The sequence below is a fragment of the Leptosomus discolor genome, chromosome 9, assembly GCF_034619465.1.
Source record: "Leptosomus discolor isolate bLepDis1 chromosome 9, bLepDis1.hap2, whole genome shotgun sequence".
Classification (NCBI taxonomy): Eukaryota; Metazoa; Chordata; class Aves; order Leptosomiformes; family Leptosomidae; genus Leptosomus; species Leptosomus discolor.
In genome coordinates this window covers 1082218-1096788 of record NC_141399.1, presented here as the reverse complement: position 1 = coordinate 1096788, position 14571 = coordinate 1082218, and positions in this window count along the sequence as shown.

Genomic DNA, 14571 nt, shown 5'->3' with positions numbered 1-14571 from the left:
ACGCCATCCTGGGATCCCACACTGTGGGATAGTATTTGTTCCCTCCATCAAGCCGTGCTTCTGGTAGTCACTGAGCACATCCGACAGTCCCGGCTGGCAGATGTCGGTGTGCTTGGTCATTTGTTTTTTTTCTTGTATTGAATGTCTACATTATTTGCCAGAGAACTGGAATATTTTTTTGCAGAGATGAGTGTGCAAGGAGCTCGCAATCGCTAGGTTTTCTTTCTGCTGCAGAAGACGCTGGTTTCTCTTTCAAGCATGCTCCGTGCTGTGGATGTTTGCTTGCTCACCATAAAATAACTTGCAGAGGAGAGTAGGGGGCAGCTGAACCTGCTGCAGGGCGGGAGCCTGCGAGGTGTGCGGTGGACTCGGCCCCTCTGCCTCGTGCGGCGGGGGATGCCCGGCTCGGCTGCTGGGGAGGAACGGGCCGAGCCCACCACTGTCTTTTGGGGAGGTGAGCCCGACGGGGGGCGAAGACCTACATGGGGTGTGAGCACCGCTTACGCTGTGCCCAGCCCGGGGCTGTGGCGTGGTTCATATCCTGGAAACGCTGGGGTATCTGACGAGTCAGTGAAACGCTGCGGCTGGAGCAAGGCGGGGAAATCCCGAGGTGGCAGCGGCAGCCGTGGCTGGGGGGCGGTGGATGGCCCTTGCGGGGCTCGTTGGTCCATCTCTGGTGCGTGGCGGTGCTGCTCCCACAGACTGGGTCAGATGCTGCGAGTCAAGAGAGGATGTGCAGACCTGGAGTTGTGCCGGGAATAACAAAGCTCCCTTGGCTCAGCCTTGGGTAGGGGCAGTTTGGTTATAAGTGAAGTGGGAATGCAGAATAAAGCCCAGTGCTTAGCTTTACGGCCTCTTCTTCATTTTGTTACAAGGGGAGCGTGTTTACATCTTTGTAAATTGGCTTTTCTTTTTGGAGACACATCATTGTTCTAAACCCTGCGCTGGGAAGGCAGCCAAAAGTGCGCACACTCAGCAGAGGCAGGGGTAGGAACAGTGTGAATCGCCTCTGAACCGCTGTTTCAGCCCAGGCATTAATGCCCAAAGAGCATTCCCTGATGGAAAGCCAGTGTCCATTTGCACAGGCAGCTGGTTACCTCGCAGAGGGGTTTGCCTGGAGGCAGGGGCACAGCCCTTGCACAGGCATCTGGGAGAAAATCAAACAGGAATTAAAAAAAAAAAAAAAAAACAAATCACCAAAAGGGCAAGTTTCTAGAAGTGAAAGACGTCACAAACCTCACCAGCGTGCTGCAGTCTCCTCCCTGGGTGCGCTTTGGGTTTGTTTTCCCTCGGCTGGCTGCGCAGTCCCTGCAGGGTCTGGGGTACAAGGAGCACCCCCTCAGCTGGGGCCGTGCTCTCGGCGCTGACACCACTGAACCCCACGAGCAGCGCAGCGACAGTTTCTCCTTTTTTTGAGTATTTGACACCAAGTGAGCCAGCTGGAGGTGCTCGGTGCATCAGGGCCAGAAGAGAGGGCAGTGGGCGGCTTGGGCATGTCCCCAGGGTGGGGAACGCTCGCCTGGCCCTTTGAACCCCTGTGGCTGGGGACCCTCGCCCCATCCTGAGGGCTGCGGTTGCTCCCTGTGGTTGGCACGTTCGCTGCGTCTGCGGGGCAGCAGCTCCCCGTAAGCCCGTCAGAGGTGGGATTTCCAAAGGACCCCCCTTCTCGTGGGGGCCCCTCCCCGCTGCTTGGGGAGCTGTGTGGGTAAAGGGGATCCCCTTCCACCACAGCCAGGGTTAAAAACCCAGCAGAGCCGCGAAGGGAGGTGGTGTGGAAGCGGAGGTTCTGGCTTTCTCTGCTGCGGATCAGAGCTTGCTCTGCTGCGTGGTGGGAGCTTGGGTGAATGGCAGAGCGAAGGTGTGGGGAGAGGAGGGGGGGTTCGGGGGGAGCACTGGCACAGAGAGGTGGCAGAAGCTCCGTCCCTGGAGACATCCAAGGTCAGGCCGGACGGGGCCCTGAGTGACCTGATCTGGCTAAAGATGTCCCTGCTCCCTGCAGGGGGGTGGGACTGGATGGCCTTTGGAGGTCCCTTCCAGCCCAAACCATTCCCTGGTCCTATGAAGGAGCAGGCAGCCGAGCAGGGACGGGGGTGCGATGGGATGCTCGTGCCCCGTCCGTGGGCAGCGGGTGTCTCCCAGGACCTGCCACCGCCCGCCGTGCTCCCGGCCCGGGTGTGGGCAGAGCCCGTCGGACGGCCGGGGCGCCCCGCACCTTGAGACACGGGTCCCCCTCTGCGCCCAGGGTGCTGCGCAGGGGTTAAGCTCTCCGAGCAGCTCCCGTCAGAGGCGCCGTGCCCGGGCTCCGCAGCTGCTCCGTGTGCCGGCCGGTGCGTTGGTTGGTCGGTTTGCTGGTTTTCTCCCCGAGCTTCGCGCTGGGTTCCTCAGACTGGAAACCCCAGGCGCGTGGATGCTTCGAGCTGCTCATCCCGGCTCTGCCGAGCGAGAACAGACGGGACGGGGCGAGGGATCTCCTAACGGCGGCAGGCGGGGACAGGTCTCGCTGTGCCGACCGAGTGCCACGGCGTGCTGAGGAGCTCGGCCACCCGTCCCGGGGAGGCGGCAAGGCCAGGGGGTGACAGAGCCGCAGGGCCGGTAACCTTTTCTGTGCTGCCCACACACGGATTTCAGTGCTGCTGCGGCGACGCCGCGCCACAGGCGTGGGCACTGGCACAGGGATCCCGCACGGACGGCGTGAAGAGCCAGTTCTGCCAGTCAGAGCAATCCGTAAGAGCTGAACTTCTCACCTGGTGGGTTTTTAATATGGAGCTAGCTCTTTCCTGAAAAAATAGGGATAAATGGTCCAACGGTCCGTTTAGCACCACATGTTCCAGTAACAGATACCAGCGCTGAGAATCTGCAAAGGACAAACCTCTCAGTCTCCTCCTGCCGACGGCCAAAGGTGGTGAGCACCAGGACTTTGTGCCTCAAATTTGAACTCAAATGTCCTATATAATTGTTCTCATAAGCATGACAACACATGAAAATATTCCTAAAACTTTAAATAAACTATTTCCGGATACGACACTCTCCCAAGTTTTCAGTTCCCTTCCCGGTCTCGGGGTGGGCGTGCTGCCCCGGGGCACAGGCAGGAGCTGCAGCGGGGCAAGGGCTCCTGTGAGGAGGAGGAGGGAAGGAGGCAGATCTGAGATGCTGCTGCTTTTCACCAGCCCGAGCACACCACCAGCCCTGCATCCGAGGCCCTGGCCTGCGTTGGTAGGACGGGCGGCGTCAGAGCCAAGGACCGACAGGGACCGACCGAGGGCGTGCGGGGAACGCGGAGCTGCGTCCCAGGAGGGTGCTTCAGTATTTCTGTCGGGACAGAATTAACTCATTGCCCAGCACTGTTACTTATTGGGGGTTAATTATTTAACGGGCTTTGTGAGTGCAGTTACCCGCAGCATTTCCTTGAGCTGGCCCAAGAGAGGAAGCGCTGTGAGAATAAACTCTTTCATGGAGCAGAAGTGCGTGTCGGAGCGGGGCGGCTCTGGCAGGGAGGGGTGGCTGTGCCTGAGCCCCGGCCCTGGGCTGGCGCCCGCGGTCTGGCACACGCCGGCAGCCAAGGGATGAGCCTCCAGACCCGGCTGGGGCACAAGGGGCTGTGCCAGGCGCGGGGGTCCTTCACCTGCTCCCCCTGACTGCAGACCCAGCCAGGAGCACGGGGCGGGTGGGAGGGAGAGAGAAAATAGCCCCTGCCTGGGCAGAAAGCACATTTCAGCTGAAGTTTTGCAAGCTGAAGTTTTTCAAAGCTTAACTGATCTGAATCTACAAATATTTGCAGTGCTGTCTCATTTGTGGTCCCTTTTTTTTTTTTTTCTTTCAAGAAATATTTGAGGAAGAAAAAGGGACCGTCTGTTTGTGATTTGGGAGGATTTCGCCAGTGGAAAGGCAGAGGCTGTTTAAGGACAGCAGCTCTGTTCAGGTCACCTTCCTCCTCCCAGGTTTCCCACAGCATCCCCCCCTTGCCGCTGGGGTTGTCCCCAACCCAGGGACACGCATCCCCTGGGACCAGAGGTGGGATTGGCCCTGGGTGTGGGGGGTTCCCCACATGGCCCTGCAGCTAAGGGGAGCCTGCACTGGTGAGGTGGGGAGAAAACCAGTTAACAAACAAGCAGTGGCTGGAGCGATGCCTTTATACACCTCACCAAGGGAGGTGGGCTCAAAGTGAATGCCGATCCTTTGTGGATATTTGCAGCATCTAGTCTGAGGCAAACAACAGAACTTGAAATACAATTTCTCAGCTCAGATGGGTGGGAGAAAATCAGCTATCCGTGCGACAGAAGGGCAGTATCTCACCGTTAATAGCCTGTGCCTTCAAGGGTGGGTGCCGACGAACCCAGCAGCAGCGAGGAGGGACTAGGAAGGTGGCTGGAGTCTCGCAGCAAGGCTTGCTCTCCCAACTGCTTTGTACAGGTTTCTCTAGGCAGAGCCCGAGGGAAGGCAGGTCTGGAGGCATTTAACAGGTTTCCCTCAGAGTCTATGGAAAACACCTGGGCACTGTGACTTGTTTGTGGGCCCCCAACCCATGAAGAGGGAGCCCTGTCAAGAGGAGCAAATGAGGAGCGATGGGGTGAGGGCTGGGTGCTGTAGGGCACAGATTATGTGTGGGACTGGGGCTGTGCAGAAAGGGTAGGAAAATCCTTAAAAGGGGGGGAAAAAAATAGGCTCTTCTGACCTTTTCCTACAGTGCAGAGGTTTAAGGTGTGAGAGCAGGTCTGCTCTGCAGGAGCCTTCCTCTCCGCCTGGAAGAGGCTGTTCTGCTCTGGCTCAGGAGGTGGAGGTTTGGATGGATGGTGATCAGCCTGTGTTTCACATCATTCCAGGCAAGAAAAGCTAAGCAGCGTTCTCCTTTACAAGGTATTTCAAGGAAAAAAACCCAAACCTGTTTGCTTGGATAATTCTCCAATGAATTGACTTGGTGCTGACTTGTTGGAATCAAAGGGATTCTTGTTGTTTACCTCAGTGGTGACAAAGAGCTGTAGAAAAGTTGTTGATCTTGAGTACAACTCCACAAGAATCTCGTACCTGGGTGGAAGACAATCACCTTAAACAGAAACTTTTAAGGAGTTTCATTAGTGCAGTCAGTTCTTAAAGGGGTGTGATTTCAGGTACCTCTAACTAATAAAACTCAAAATTCAGTGGTTTCAGGTGAGAAGAACATAAACCAAAGACAGACTGAGGTGCCTATATAAACACTACAATAAAACTCGCTTAAAAGCCCCGGAGAGAAAAACTTAGAGGTGAAAAAACGAGTATTCATGAAGCACTGGTGTGTTTCAGGGGAAACACTCTTCCAGAGACTTGCACCAGCTGCTGCTTTAGGGCTGAGCTAAATCAAGTTCATATGGCTGTGCGTTATTCTATAAAAAGTGAGGTTAATTATGCCCATATAAGTCTAATTTGAGCTTTTATTTACTTTTTACTCAACCTCTTCAGCCAAATCACCGAAGAAGTAAACCTGTCCACAATGAGGTTCTTATGCCTTGTGTCAAGAGCCGAGGCTGGCAAGCATCTCCGGCAGCCCCGTGGCACGGTGCTCGCCCAGCGGTGCCGCTCCCGTCCTGCCTTGCACGCCCGCGGGAGTACCTGCTTTGTGGCGGTGCACATCCATGCATGGCCTCGTGTGGCTAACAACCTAGCCAGGTTTTGGCTACCTGGGCAGCGAAGTGCCTTCTGAACCCGTCGTGATGGGCACTGCTCGGTGAACCACTTGTACTTGCTCACGTCCAGGCGTCGGCTCAAGCCGTTCTGCAGGCAGGCGACCCCCCTGAGGAGTGCAGACTCCTGCAGCACCCCCGGCCCTGGCTGCCGACGTGCGGGTGAGCTACGGCCGGGACTGCTCGTCCGCTGGCTGCAGGACCAGGCTGCAGCGGCCGAATGTGCTTTTTTTCTGAATCACATCTTTTTTTTAATTGTGCAAAGTGCCAACCCATTTCACGGCTCCGCTCGCGTGGCGTGGATCATCCTCCCACGGTTTTTCTACAGCCTTCGCTGGAAACCTGTCCCACAGTCACTGGGGTGCCCCGTGCCCGTCCCTCACAGCTGGCTCGAAGCAAGCAGCCCAGGTCGGTGGGAGCCGTGGAAAGGTGCCCACGGGGTGAAACAGGGCGAAACCTCCGCTGTGGGAGTCCCAGTCTGCGGGTCCCAAGCGCTGCAGGCGCCCTCGGTCCTCTGGAGTTCCAGCTGCCCGCGCTGAACCTCCATCTACCACCCGGAGTGGGAAAAGGGCTTTTCCAAGAGGCAGTTTCTGTCCCAACCGAACTGCAGCAGCACGCCGCCACCGATCTGGGCGAAGGAAGCGGGCACGGCACGGCACGGCACGGCCGGGTGGGTTTTTTCCTGTGTGTCTGGTCTGCCTCGGCACCGGCGTGTCGCCCGGCGTGCCCCCGCGGCGGCCTGCGCCCAGCGCCAGCGCCAGCTGAGGTGCCCCGGGACCGAGGGCCGCAGCACCTCCCGCCCGGGCTGAGAAGGCGCCGCGTGCAGCTGGGTTATTGCTGAGCCAGATGTTGCGTTACGGGCTTAGCAAATTCCTCCGGAGCCCCACAGCGGCGCTGGAGCATGGAGACTGTCAAAGACAGACATTTTCTCTGCACATGAACTCCAAAAGCCAGAGGAGACACAGGCCAGCTTAAAAAACAGCGAATAAAGGTCTCTTTTATAAAAGAAACCTATTAATACTTTGCCAAGACCTTCCCTTGAGACTGCCTAAATAAATTTCGTTAGATTGACACGGCTTGAAAAGCAACCCTTTTAGAGAAACGGGACACGAAAGCCGTTCAACTGGAAGGCACCAGCCTCCTGGTTTTGCAGCTCTGAATTTACTCAGGAAAGAAAGGTCATTTTTCAAACCCAAGGAAAACTTGTTGCAGCAATTTTTCTTTTCTGATGATTTCACAGGGACTAAACAATCACATGCTCTGGGAATCTCGAAATTAATAACAAGTTGCCTTTAATTAACTACTCTTGATGAATTGACTGTGCCTAACGTTGAGGGGTTTTCATAAATTCCCTGGGGTTTGGGATGGACCCTCCTGTGGCTGGAGGGGAGCGGAGTCACGGCAAGCAGCTTCAGTAGTGCCACCGTGCCGGGGAGAGGAGGGATGCTGGGTCACCCGGGTTGTGGAACAGACGATGGCAAGGAGGGGTGACTCAAGGGGATCCCCCTGCAAACAGCACCAGCCGGTTTATGAAGAGTGGAAGTGCAGCGGTGTCCTGGAGCTGTGCTTTAGTGAAGTCCCCTCGTGTTCCTGAGCTCGCCCCTCTCCAGACACCGCATCCTGGCTCCTGCGCTGACAAAAGACGTTTCAAGCCACGCGATGAGAAGCTGAAGGAGAGACAAGAAGGGGCAGGTCAGGAAGGAAAACTCATGCTTGCTCCAACGAGCACTGCATCCCTACAGACCGGGCTGGCCAACCCAGCGGTGCCAACCGGGGTTTGTTCGGCCGTGCCCAGGGCGGCTGCCCCGTGCTGGGGGACGTCGCCTCCCCTGCACCCCCCGGGCACAGAGCCTTCGCCCCCTGCGCGGGAGGATGAGGTGGTTTCCCATGGTGGAGACCCAGCCGTCAGGTCCGGGCTGCTCGCGGGTGCGTCGGTGCAGGAGAAGGGCCGTGCACGGCCCCATCCCGGCTGCGCGACCCCCGGCAGCGCGGGGAGGCTCTTCCTCCCCATCCCTCCCAGCCCGGCATCCCGGCAGCGATCCCCGGCATCCCGGCAGCGATCCCCGTCACTGGGGCTGCGTGTCTGGGTTGTGTCTGCCTCACGGAGCGGGGCTGCGGGCAGCAACGTCCCAGGAGCTGCTTCGTCCCGTGCATCACGTCAGGTGTCTGCGTGGCCTTCAGCGGGGGTGACACTGCAGTTACATCTGCCTTTTTGGGGGGGTGGGAAGCCAGCCAAAGCCCTCACTGCGCCTGCTGCTGCCTGAGCACACGTGCACGTGCCGCAGACCGAAATGAAGCCTTTTGCTCCCCAGCCTTTAATTCACCGGCGCTTCCTCCGAAGGCAGAGGCCAGCGAAGAGGCGGCTGCTGCGCCGCAGGGGAGACAGAGCCGCGCTGTTCTCGGGTTGGGTTTTTTTTTTTTCCATGGGTGTTTCCACACCCCGCGGTGCCAAACCGCAGCTCCCGGGCGAGCACCGATGGCGAGCACCGGCAGAGGGTGGAGGCAGCCCCAGCGAGGGGGGGGACAGGAGCTGATGCGGGAGGGCAGCGTGCCCCGGCCCCCGCTGCAGCCTCGCACGGCACCGCGGGGTGGTTTGTTCCGTCTTGGAAGGAGCAACCACGTTGCAGTTCGACGTTTGGCTCTGGGGAGGAATCGCTTGCTTTCAGCAGCACCACCCCGTATAGCGCCGGCATCCATCCCGTAGCCACCCATGTTGGCCGCCGGGCCCAAAGAGGAACTTGTAAATGATGGAGAGTGGGAGACCTGCCCAGTAAAGGGGGAGAGAGGCAGGCAGGAGAGCCTGGACGTGCTGGAAGGCGAGAAAAATAACCCTTCCCGAGCCACAATGGTTATTTACCCGCCCGTGGCATCGTGTAAAGGCGAAGGCGTGCGCCTCCCCCCAGCGCTTGCGCCAAACCCCTAAATGACGGGGTTTAATCCCGCCCAGGTGACAGAGTCAGAGCAAAGCTGGCACGGGCAGGACCTGATGCCCTCAAGGCTGGTCAGGAAGCGGATCCATCGTGTTCGCCCTCTGCCTCTCGCAGGAGGGAAGGTCACAGCGTGCATCCCACGGGAGCAGTCTGTCTGTCCGTGTCCGACTGTCCCCAGACACAGGTCCGTGCTTCCCCCTGCGAGAGAAAACCTTCCTCTTCTCCCCCCAGGCTCGGGCCCCAGCTCCCTCTCTTCAGGCAAACGAGGGAGCTCAGCCAGCTCCCAGGCAGCCCTCACCGGGACTGATGCACCGTGACCGCCACTTCCAGCCTTTTCCACCACCAACGCGGGAAATGAAAGACAATTGCAAAGGTGACCAGCGGGTGGCCTTCCTTATCCTCACTGCAAACCCGCGCCGCCTGAGGACCGGTAATACCCCACGAATATTCAGAGCACAGCTCCCAGCAACCACGGGCTCCTCTGGTTTTGAGAGAGAGAAAAAAAAAGGGTATTTGCAGAGTTGCTTTCCTAATATTTTGGGTGATCAGTTTAATTGTTTTTCTCCACATCCCTTAATCGTGTCTGCTCCTGCAGCTATTACTCAGGCATTACTTCCGCGGATATTAATGTGTATTTTGTTTAAACACCGGGTGCCAATGTCAAGCCCTAAGCCCTGCGCTGCCGGAGGAGTGGGAGGAAATCCAGGCAGTGTCTCGCAGGTTGGCAAGGGCTGGGGCGCAGCCAGGGCGTTAATCTAAACTCAGAAACACCGGTTATATTTTAACACTGTCCAAATATTAACACTGTCCAAAGGATGTGGAGGTGTTACCTTGACACAGCAGCATCCAGAACGCCGTCTCCCATCACCAGATGTTAGATCTCTAAGACACCCCTTTCAGCGCAGGGCTTGGCCGTGAACTATCCAAAAGAGACGACTGGGAGCAAGCAGGGAGAAAAGCCCTCGTGGCAGTGGATGCCTTTACGAGAACAGGTCTCTTCCTGAGGGCTTCCATTGTGACTCGTCTAAAACCGCTGCCGCCATGGCATCCTCCAGCCCCGAGGGTGGATGAGCTCGTCCCCGGGGCTGCGCCAGAGCTGCACTGGCCGTGGGTCAGCGCTCAGGATCCGTCCTTGCGTCAGCCTCCCGCAATAATTCTTCTCCGGAGCCACGCTAAAACTGTTTCCCATTGTTCCTGGTTTGCTCTGGGCGACGTTAGTGTTTTTTGCAAAAGAGATCCTTCCTGTTTGCAGGTCGAAAAATGTGAGTTTGTGACACCTGGCCATATTTACCCACTTTCCAGGGGCTTTCCAAGGGAGGTCAGGCGCTCCAGTGGGGGTTATTGTTCTGCCCACACCTGACTGCAGGGACGCCCGGTGCCTCGAGATGGGGCAAGGCTGCAGCAGGGAGGCTGCTGGCCGGGCTCCAGCGTGCCCTTGGCAGCATGGCCCTCGGCTCTCCCCGGCACGGTGGGCTTCCTTACAGACCCTCATGCACAGCCCATAGGTCAAAGCCCTCGCTGCCAGAGGCTGGGTCTGGGCTGACCCCGCAGAGCTGAACCACTTGCAGCAGTCGGGCTCGCTCCCTCCTGACACACGTCTGCATTATTAAATACAGCTGGGAGGAAGGCTGACGGAGAAATCCTAAAGTTGGACTTTGTTTTTGGAAGCTCTCCCATCCCGCACCTGCTCCCCTCCCAGTTTCCAGCCACTGCTGCTCCTGAGCCCTCCCAAGCTGCACAGGTCGTCTACTGCCTGCCCCAAAACTTCCTAATATACTAATATCCCATTAAAGAGGGACTAATCTGACCCCCAGGAAATCAGTCCCCAAGCAGAAGCGGCCCCAAGGAGTTCCCAGTGATCTTGGAAGCTGCCCTAGCTCCAGCCTGGGTGACCACGCCGCCCAGCTCCCACGTTTGCCCACCTCGGCACGCCAGGGATGCGCTCATTGAGGCACACCAGCCTAAAGAAAAGCCCTTTGATTTTTTTCGTGCAAACAAACTCAAATATCTTACCCTTTAAGAGTTGTTTTTTCCCCTCCAAAAGGACAAAAGTTTAGATAAATCAAACCCTAGTGTTTACAGCCAAAAGCCACCAGCGAGGAAACGGCATCTTCTGCCTTGTTTGGAACATACAAGGATTTACTTGACTCTCAGGCACGGCAGTTAAACCACAAAGGTTCGCCAGGCGGTGCGTGCTCGCCACTAACCACGGCACAGGCCCGTCGGTGGCAGGAGAACCAGTGCCAGGATGGAGCCAGTGCCCATTGCCTGTCCGTAGGGACGCTGCCCAGCCCGCAACGCGGTGGCACAGACGTTTGTTCACGGTGGGGTGGGAAGCTGCTTGAAAGGGGAACCTCTTTCTGGTACCTGTGGCAACCCAGCCAGTGTCACGGGCGGCGCTTTTTCCCATCGGAAGGAGTGCGGTGCAGTTGGCGGCATCAGTGGCCCAGTTTTGGTTTGTTCTACTTTTTTTCCAGAAACCCCGTCCTTTTATCTTCCCTGCCCTGCGAGCAGTTTGAGTGTGACTGACCTGGCTGAGGCTGCAGCCTGCTCTTAACTCTCCAAGAGGAAACCTTTCTTTTATAGTTTTTTTTTTTTCTCTTGGTCTGGCTTTAAACCCTTCAGCAGGGCATTGCGTTTAGGTTTGGCATCAGACTTCTGATGGCCGTATCCCGCTCAACAGTCCCCCGTGTGACTTACGTCTGTGCTTTGAAAGTGCCCTTTGGTTAAACTCATCGAGTCCGTTTTCCCCTGCGGAACCGTGCTGCAGCCAGTCGAGCAGCGGCAGGGAAATCCTGGCCCACTCTGCCGGGAGTGAAGAATTTTGGCATCAGGTTTTGGAGGCTGAATAACTGGAGAAAGAGTCAGGGCTGTTGCAAGCACAAGTCCTGGAGAGATGGAGACTGTAGTCAACGCTCTTCATGGCAAAGCACAGAGGATTCTGGGAAGAATGTCTATTTACAGCACCCGAAAATTTGCCCCAAGATCTTTCACCAAAAGGAAGCCAGGACTGCTCTTTCCCTACAAATGCCTGGGGAAAACATGTTGCCTGTTTTTTATTTTTTGAAATATCACTATGTCCTGAAAAACTCTAAAACTAGGTTTTGACCAATTTTGATGAAAATGTTGCATCAAGATAAATGTGTTTTCCCTGAAATAGCTGTTCTTTATGGTTTCTTAGTCACCAAACGTGTGACTTAGAGAGGCTGCCATGGAAGTGAGTATTAATCTATCTATCCTCTTCCAAGCAAGAGTAAGCTTTCCATCAGAATTAAGTTCTCAGATCGCCTTTGGTCCTTGATTTCACTTAGTTCAAGAAAAAAAACCCAGGAAGAGGAAAGTCAGGGTCTGGAAAATTAAGGGGTTCTAGCACAGGAATGGACGGGTTTATGGATTTCAAACGCAGGGTCTGCCTGTCCCGGGACCGCCAGGTCAGAGCAGGGGTGGGACGGGTCCTGCTGGCACGAGCCTGTGCCTGTCCCCAGGTCCAGGCTGCAGCCACCAGCCAGGGGACAGGGCGCTCGGCTGGCGGAGGGGCAGATCTCTCAAAATGCCGCTGGCCAGCAGGTTGATGTTAAATACTTTGGACTGGTTTTGAATACAAACAAATTTTTAGCCCATACCATCTGTTTCCAACTGAGAAACAATGGGCTGGCAAAGCACCAGCCCCTTATGGCAGGGATCAAGGGATAAATCCGAAAACCCAAACCAGATGTGTTTGGTTGTAACAAGAAGCCCTTGCATCGCTTTGGGCCTCCAATAAAATATATTTTCAAAGGGCTGGCTATGGCCTCGGGCAACGAGCCCCTCGGTATTAGATGCCAACCGCAGACCCTAGGGAGAGCCCGCAGCTTGCTCCCGCAGCCCGCTCCGGCCGGCAGAAAGCGGAGCGTGCAACATCTGTGCAGGAGCACCAGCCCCGCTCCCGGAGTACAGGATTTTTAGACTTCTTGGTTTGGCTGCTTTCAGCAAAAATTCACACGAGGTGATGGCTGCAAATAGCTTTTCCTGGGGCTTCTGCCTGACTCCCAGGAACCTCCAGCTCTGCCAGCTCCTTCAGCATCCCCAGCCGCCCCGCTCCGAGGGCCACCCCAAGCTCTGCCAACGGTGGGTCCCTGCAGGGGCATGGGAAGCCACCAGGGGTGGCTCTGCCTTTCTCTGCATTACAGGGGGATGCTGGAAGATCTCACCAGTGTCCTCTCGCCTCCTCCTGCCCTTCACCGGAGGTTTGGGGTTGGGCTCAGTGGTTGCACACTGATGCCTTTTCCTGTAAGCCGGCGTGGCAATGCCTCTGCTTCCCCTTGCGGGGCTGGACCGTGGGTTTATTGAAGCCTTTCCCCTGCCTGGTCGCTCACAGCCGTGTTCACACGCAGAGGTAGATCTGAGAACACACGCAGAGGCCGACGGCTCCCTCAGCGGGTGGAAAGCGACGGGTATCTGCGCGGGAGGAAGGAGGAAGAGGAGAGGTGCTGCACAGGGCTGCCAGAGAGCCCAGAAGGGGTGGTGGGACAGCGGCCCCAGCCAGCCCCAGCCCCGGCGGGGCTGCGTTTGGCCACGGCGGAGTTTTCGGGGGCTGCGAGGGCAATTCTGGCCCAAGCACAACCAGGCGCCGGTGCTGCCCCTTGCAACCTGCGACCGCGCAGCCGCCAGCAGCAGTTCCAGGGCTCCGGCTGGGTTTCAGCTTCCTCGCTTTTAACGGCTATTTTTAATGTCTGCTGAGCGAAAGTCGGCAACAGTGATGAAAGAACTTTTTTCTATGATTTACTGCATAAAACAGAATTTGCAACCTGCCGAGGCCTGCTCCGGGGGCAGGCTCCTCATTTCGCACTGACTTTATAGGAGAGCTGTTACACCGTCTGCCTCCGAGGGCAAACACGATCCCAGTGTTTCCTTTGTTCTGTTTTTTTTTAATGCAGAATGGAGTTCTTTTCCTTTGAGCAGCTTAGAACAATAAAACAGAAATTTTTACTATTATTTCATACAGCTCATAAATCTTTCCCCAGTAATGTCAGCAAGTGCACAAGGCACATCTGAAAGCGGTGGTGAAATGTCACTGGAACCACACCGCGCTGAGGTGGGAGCAGAGGAACGACGGCATGGCCCGCTCACCACCCGGGGTGCTCCTGGTGCCTGGGTGCTCCCGGCCCCGTGCAGCCCCTGCGGCGTCCCCCCCACCCCCGGAGCCGTGGCTGGGCACCAACGCAGGGTCTGCGTCCCTCTGCCAGCACTGCCGGCAGGTTGCTCAGCTGCGAGAAAGCCAGCGGAGAACTGGAAAGGAAGAGAAGGAGCAGAAAACCCCTGTGAAAACAGAACGCTGACGGTAAGCTACGTACCCTGGCACTGCATCGAGCCGCAGCTGGATGCAAAACTCCGGTTAGTTTTGAAGTATCAAATGCGAAGTGATGTGTGTGAGCCCAAATCGCAGCACTCTGAGAGATCCTGATGCTGGGAAAACAAATTTCCTATGGTTAAGGAAAAAAAATGCCATTGAAACACTTCAATTAACTGCAGCTATCATATTTTTCTCAAATTTGTCTTGGAGCCTCCCTAGATTTTCCTCCTTAATCCCAAAATGAAATTCAATTTATTTCGTATGTTCTTAGTGCCTGAACCAATTAATGTATTTTCTTGTCTTTAAAAACATACTCTTTTATGATAGCGAGCCCTGTAACTAATTCGTAGTAATTTCAAACCCAAGAACTACACAAAGTAAAGAGTTAGAAACAGTTGCTTGTCTGGGAAAGCAAGGAGCTCCGCAGACAATCTCACAACCTCTTTTGAACTGCTGCCCAATTACTAATTACTTTTCTATTGCAAGGGCAGCCCTGAAGGAGCAGAAATAGCAGAGAGCGAAAGATAGGATCGCTTCTCTGCTAGGCTGTGCTGATAAGGCTGTACAAGCTCCCAGCTACAGCTCAGGCAAATAAACATGTCATCTGTCTGGGAAACAGCGCAGCGTGGCCAGGGGTGGAAAAAACCCGGAAAAA